General features: G+C 42.1%; 1 protein-coding gene across 2 annotated transcripts in view; it reads right to left on the bottom strand.

Moving 5' to 3' along the window:
* The window catches only part of cxxc5a (CXXC finger protein 5a), a 49,048-nt gene extending 48,203 nt beyond the window's left edge, over positions 1 to 845 (bottom strand). Inside the window, exon 1 of one of the 2 annotated variants that reach the window (XM_080434968.1) lies at positions 383 to 845. The gene's annotated coding sequence lies outside the window, so the exon portion shown is untranslated. The remainder of the gene's footprint in view (positions 1 to 382) is intronic. The other variant, XM_080434967.1, reaches the window with a different exon arrangement.
* Between the last annotated feature and the right edge of the window lie 4,420 nt (positions 846 to 5,265).

Below are 5,265 nucleotides of genomic sequence, written 5' to 3'. Positions count from 1 at the left end.
GTTATCTCTCTCCTATGGCAACAACATCAACACAGCAGACAGCATGGAATTGTGGACAAAAATCTCATCCAAACGACAACAAAAATATCCTAAATCTTGGGTCTGGAGAGAGTCTAATAAATCTCATCAAAGCGGTGGTGGTCCGTGGGCTCAAATGCAATGCCCGAATAAAATAATGGACCCTTGATATCGAAAAGGGGTTTGGGAAAAACCCCACTTGCTTTAAGAGAGAAGATGACATCCACAACTTTCAGCAAAGACTTCAACAAAGTATGATCTCCCCCCCTCCACCCCCTCCCTTCCATATTAGATCTGCATATTATTTGCAAACACACACACACACACACACACACACACACACGGGCCCCGGTTTTATTCGCACCTACCACAGCATATCCTCGGAGGGGAGGGAGCGGGCTCCCACAGTCCAAGCTTGGTCCGTCTCTCTCTCACTCTCTCTCTCTCTATTCTAGCCTGTACCGCACAGACTAGACTGGTGGTGACAAAAAAAGAACAGGGGGGGAGACTAGAGGAGGAAAAAAAAGCTTTAGTCTCCGATCAACTAAAGCTCCGCTGGAAGTGGCTCGTCCGTTAAGGACAAGTGGAGAGGGGGAAAAAATCACCCACTAATGACTGGGAAAAACCGTACTTTATTCTTCAGAAGCTGGAACGCGTGGGCTCTTCCTCCCCACCAGCAGCTTCTCTCGATCCGAGCAAGCGATCCCACCACCACCACCTCTACATCCCCGCTCCTCGCTGAGAGGAACATGCGAACACATCTCATGGATTTTTTTTTGGAGCTTCGCGGAAAAACCGAACTGGACTTTCTCTCTGTCGAGAGAGAGAGAGAGAGAGGAGAGGAGATGAGATGTCACACTCACACAGCAGCACCGAAACGTCCCGATGATATAGGTGGAAATATCCTGTATCCTGACATGGTGGTTGATTTTTTTTTAGGATGTGTAGCTGTTTGTTGGCCGCCACGGGGCATTGATGGCAGGTTCTCTGATATTACACGTTTTTTAAACCGATGAAATTATGCCTTGATAAAAAAGGCAGCAGCACTGTGGCTCCTGACGATAGGCTACAGGCTGCATGAGCAGCAGCAGAACAGTATAGCCCCCCATCTCTCTCTCTCTCTCTCTCTCTCTCTCTCTCTCTCTCTCTCTCTCTCTCTCTCTCTCCCCCCTCTCTCTCCCCCCCAGCTCTCTCTGAGTATAAGTTGACATGTTGTCATACCCCTTTAAACTTAAACTTTTTATTAACATATTCATACTTAGGCCTATATAGGAAGAATTGACTTGCATAGACAGGCTATATTTTCGGGATACACCACTAGACAGACGCGTCAATGATTGATGACATGATTAGAGCAGTGGTTCTCAAAAACTATTTAATTTCAAGGACCCCCATAACTCTGAGAGTGTAGACATTTTCAAAATCCATTTGTACACTCTCAGAGTTGCAGACCAGTCAGGGTCCATTTGGAACCCGGTCCCGAAAAATAAAACACTAATATGTCCCGGTTTTCAACATTCCCTATACGATTTTTTCCCGCCAGAATTAAAATAATAGTTGTTTTCAGTGGTTGCATAAACGTTTATCATGTTCTTTTCATGTTAACATGCTAATCAATCAGAAAACATGAACAAATGCATTGCGTCACGTGTCTGAATTCAACGCTGAGGCTGGTGTTTGTCAATCAGTCTTGCCTGTATGAACGCAACACCTATGGTGCGTAGGCTACAACTATGGATGTGCGTGTGCACGACAAACGTGCACGTTGATTTAAGGGTCCCGGTTTGAGGGGCCGAATATTTGGTCTTTAGTATTTGAGTATTACGTTAGGATGTCTTGGCTATTATAACTTATAATAGCCAAGAAGACATCCTAACTTAATTAGTTTTAGCTAGAAGGAATGGACAGCTACAGTTTCTGCTTTCACTCTTATTTGTTCTTATTATTTGTGTATTGTTCCTTTGTTTTCAATTTCCATCATCGAATTGCCTTTATATTTCCTGTTTATGTAGCCTACTGTAAGTGAAGCACTTTGTTAACCTGTTTTTGAAAAGTGCTATATAAATAAAGTTTATTATAATAAATTATAATTTGTAAGCTTACCGTATGTTATCAACATGACATTAGGCTATACTTAAACATATCCCTGCTTTATTGTCCTGGATCGACTGAATTTGTAATTAAATCGATATTTCTTTAACACCCCCTTGAAACGTGCTTTTACTTTTCGCTGCAGGTTAATGTGTAAGATGTGTTGTTGTTGTTGTTGTAAATGTGCATTGCCTCTGACTCTCTGAGCGCACAGTGGTGGTCAATATGTGTTTCATGTGATGGTGATGGTCGCGCGCTCCGCTCCAGCTCCACACTCTGCTCCTCCTCTCCTCTCCTCTCCTCTCCTCTCCTCTCACACAGCAGAGAGCAGACCCAGCCCAGAGTCCACTCCACCTCTTTCGAACGTCCTGTCTGCTTGGCAGGCGGCCAACCGAAGTGTGTGGAAATGACACCGCCAGGGCGGCAGAGATTTTCCTTCATTTCTCTCCTTCCCGATCGCAGACTGGCTGACATTGGCTAGAAAGTGGAGCAGCTCGTCAGGGACAATCAATGGGAATCGATCGAGTCCGTGCGGTTGAGGCTCCGAGCTGGAAAACATCGCGGCAAGCTCGACAGAGAGAGAGAGAGAGAGAGAGAGAGAGAGAGGAGGGGAGGGGAGGGGAGGGGGTGTTCAACCAACAGTGCCAGTAGCCAGCAGACCTCCCTGCACTGCGCACACACACACACACACACACACACACACACACACACACACAAACACACACATGCTGAACTCATACACAGGCCCACCGAAAGCGCAATTACGCAGGGTGGTTTTGTTTGCCAAACGCGTATCAAACACAATCAAAAACATTTTTTTTGACAACCAGTTGCATGTGTCATAACTGTTTAATACTGGAAAAAAGGATACTTTAAAGTGACAACACGATTTAATCACAAATGAACAGAAGTATTACCAAAAACGCTCGCCCCAAAACACAGTCGCCCCCCCCCTGGGGCAAATCTGGCAACCTCAGAACGGTCGCCACTCGCCACCTGGTATCGTATTCCTAAACGTAACCTCAGTAAACTTAGCCTAAATCTAACCTTATTCCTAAACTTCACCTCAGTAAAACTATGCCTAACACTGAACTTATCCTCAGTAAAAATAATAATAATAATAATAATACAAGAATACAAGAACCACTGAGTGAGTGATCCGCGAAAATGGGGGGTGAGCGTGTTTTGGGGCGAGTCTTCCGGTTATCGGCGCATTAGTTATGCATGTTTTTCTGCGTGATAGAAATAGGCCCATAGAATAAGTTTGTGTGGCCTATTTATGATGACACCAGCTGGAATAAGAATAATAATTATGAAATGTATTAATCCCAATTTTAATTTTAAAAAATCACATAGGCCTATAGGCTACATTTTTGTAACCATGGCTGTCACCTGTTAAGAGAAAGATTTGAAGACAGTTTGAAGACAGTCATAAACAAGGTTAAAATCTGTAAATCTGTTTATGTAATTAATTTCCTTCATATAGCCTAATGTTTATCCAATCATTTTACATGAAAGCATGGGAGAGGTGTGTTAAATTTGACAGTGCAAATGAGATTGAATTAAATCCTATTATACACACACACACACACACACACACACACACACACACACACACACTGTGATTTATGATGAGTGAGTATAGTATTTTGTGTCTTGCTCAAGGGTACTCAGACAGGGCATGCACAAAAACTGTTGTGGGGACTGATTCCTGGGATGTTTTCCATTACTGGCAATTAGCAAAAGCCATGCACTTTGATGTCAACTCATTCCAGAATTTAAATATCCCTCATTTTGAAGTTGGACCATTTTCAAGATGAGATGTTCTGGTGCATAATTAGCTTGTGTGGTCACATGGTGCTGGTGAATGGAGGGGTGGCAGCCAGTTTCAGGCAGGGCGATGTGAAAGAGAATGCCTACCTGCCTGCTACTGGCCATCTGTAAAGTCCAGCAGTGGATACCGGGTATGGGTATGGGCAGTGGTGTAAAGTAACTAAGTACATGTACTCAAGTACTGTACTTAAGCACAATTTTGAGGTATTTTTTACTTTTTGGAGTATTTACAATTTTCAGTACTTTTACTTCTACTCCACTACATCTCAGAGGCAAATATTGCACTTTTACTCGACTGTAATTATTTGAAAACTTTAGTTACTAATTACTTTGCAGATTATACATTATTATATTCTAAAACATACATTAACCACTTTAGCCCTATTTTATACATGCTATTTGAAAATAGCCGATCTACAAGCTCACAACGCGTCGCGATGCGACGCGTTGTGAGCTTGTAGATCGGCTATTTTCAAAACATTTTGTACATTTACTTTTGGTTAAATGTACTAAACTTTAAGTATATTTTGATGCCAATACTTTTGTACTTTTACTCAAGTAACATTTTGAACACAGGCCTTTTTCTTGTAACAGAGTATTTTTATATTGTGGTATTGGTACTTTTACTTAAATAAAATATATAAGTACTTCTTCTTCCAACCCCTGGGTACGGGGCAGAAAGTGCATCTATTGTCTTGTAACATTACTATTACTTTGCTAAACTGTAAAACCCTGAGTCGTAATTTAACTCTGAGTGCACAAATGGAACCAAATGGACCCATAAGGTCCATTTGTAAAGCTTCAATGTCGACATCAAAGCATTTTTTAATTTGTCTGGAGAGGGTTTTCCTCTTTTTGAGCCAAAGTGCACCTTCCAATAGCCTAATTAACAAGCCTTGAACACCATAGCCATCCCTTTCTCTATTCTAACTTACAGTAAGACACTTGACATTTCAAATGTCAACTCACTGCATTGCACTACTACATTAATTCTTTACCACCTTTGATGCTTTACATTGCCTTACTGATTAGATTATTCTAATTCTGACATGCACAATAAGAACACTGACATATTCAAAAAGCTTACTTATACCAGTGGTTCTCAAAACATAAAATTTTCAAAGGACCCCCATGATATGGATTCAGCCATGGACCCCCATTTGACCCCCACAATAGCAGATCTACAAGCTTACAAAGTGTTACGGCGCGTTGTCTGAGCTCGTAGATTGGCTTTTCGAATAGCTGAAAAATAAAACAAGGCTTAAAACGATCCCTCAATTTTAATGGGGACCCCCTGGAACCCTTGGACCCCTGGGGGTCCCC

Source organism: Gymnoscopelus braueri (genome assembly GCF_963280865.1).
Source record: "Gymnoscopelus braueri genome assembly, chromosome: 8".
NCBI classification, from domain to species: Eukaryota; Metazoa; Chordata; class Actinopteri; order Myctophiformes; family Myctophidae; genus Gymnoscopelus; species Gymnoscopelus braueri.
This window is presented reverse-complemented; position numbering and strand designations above follow the sequence as displayed.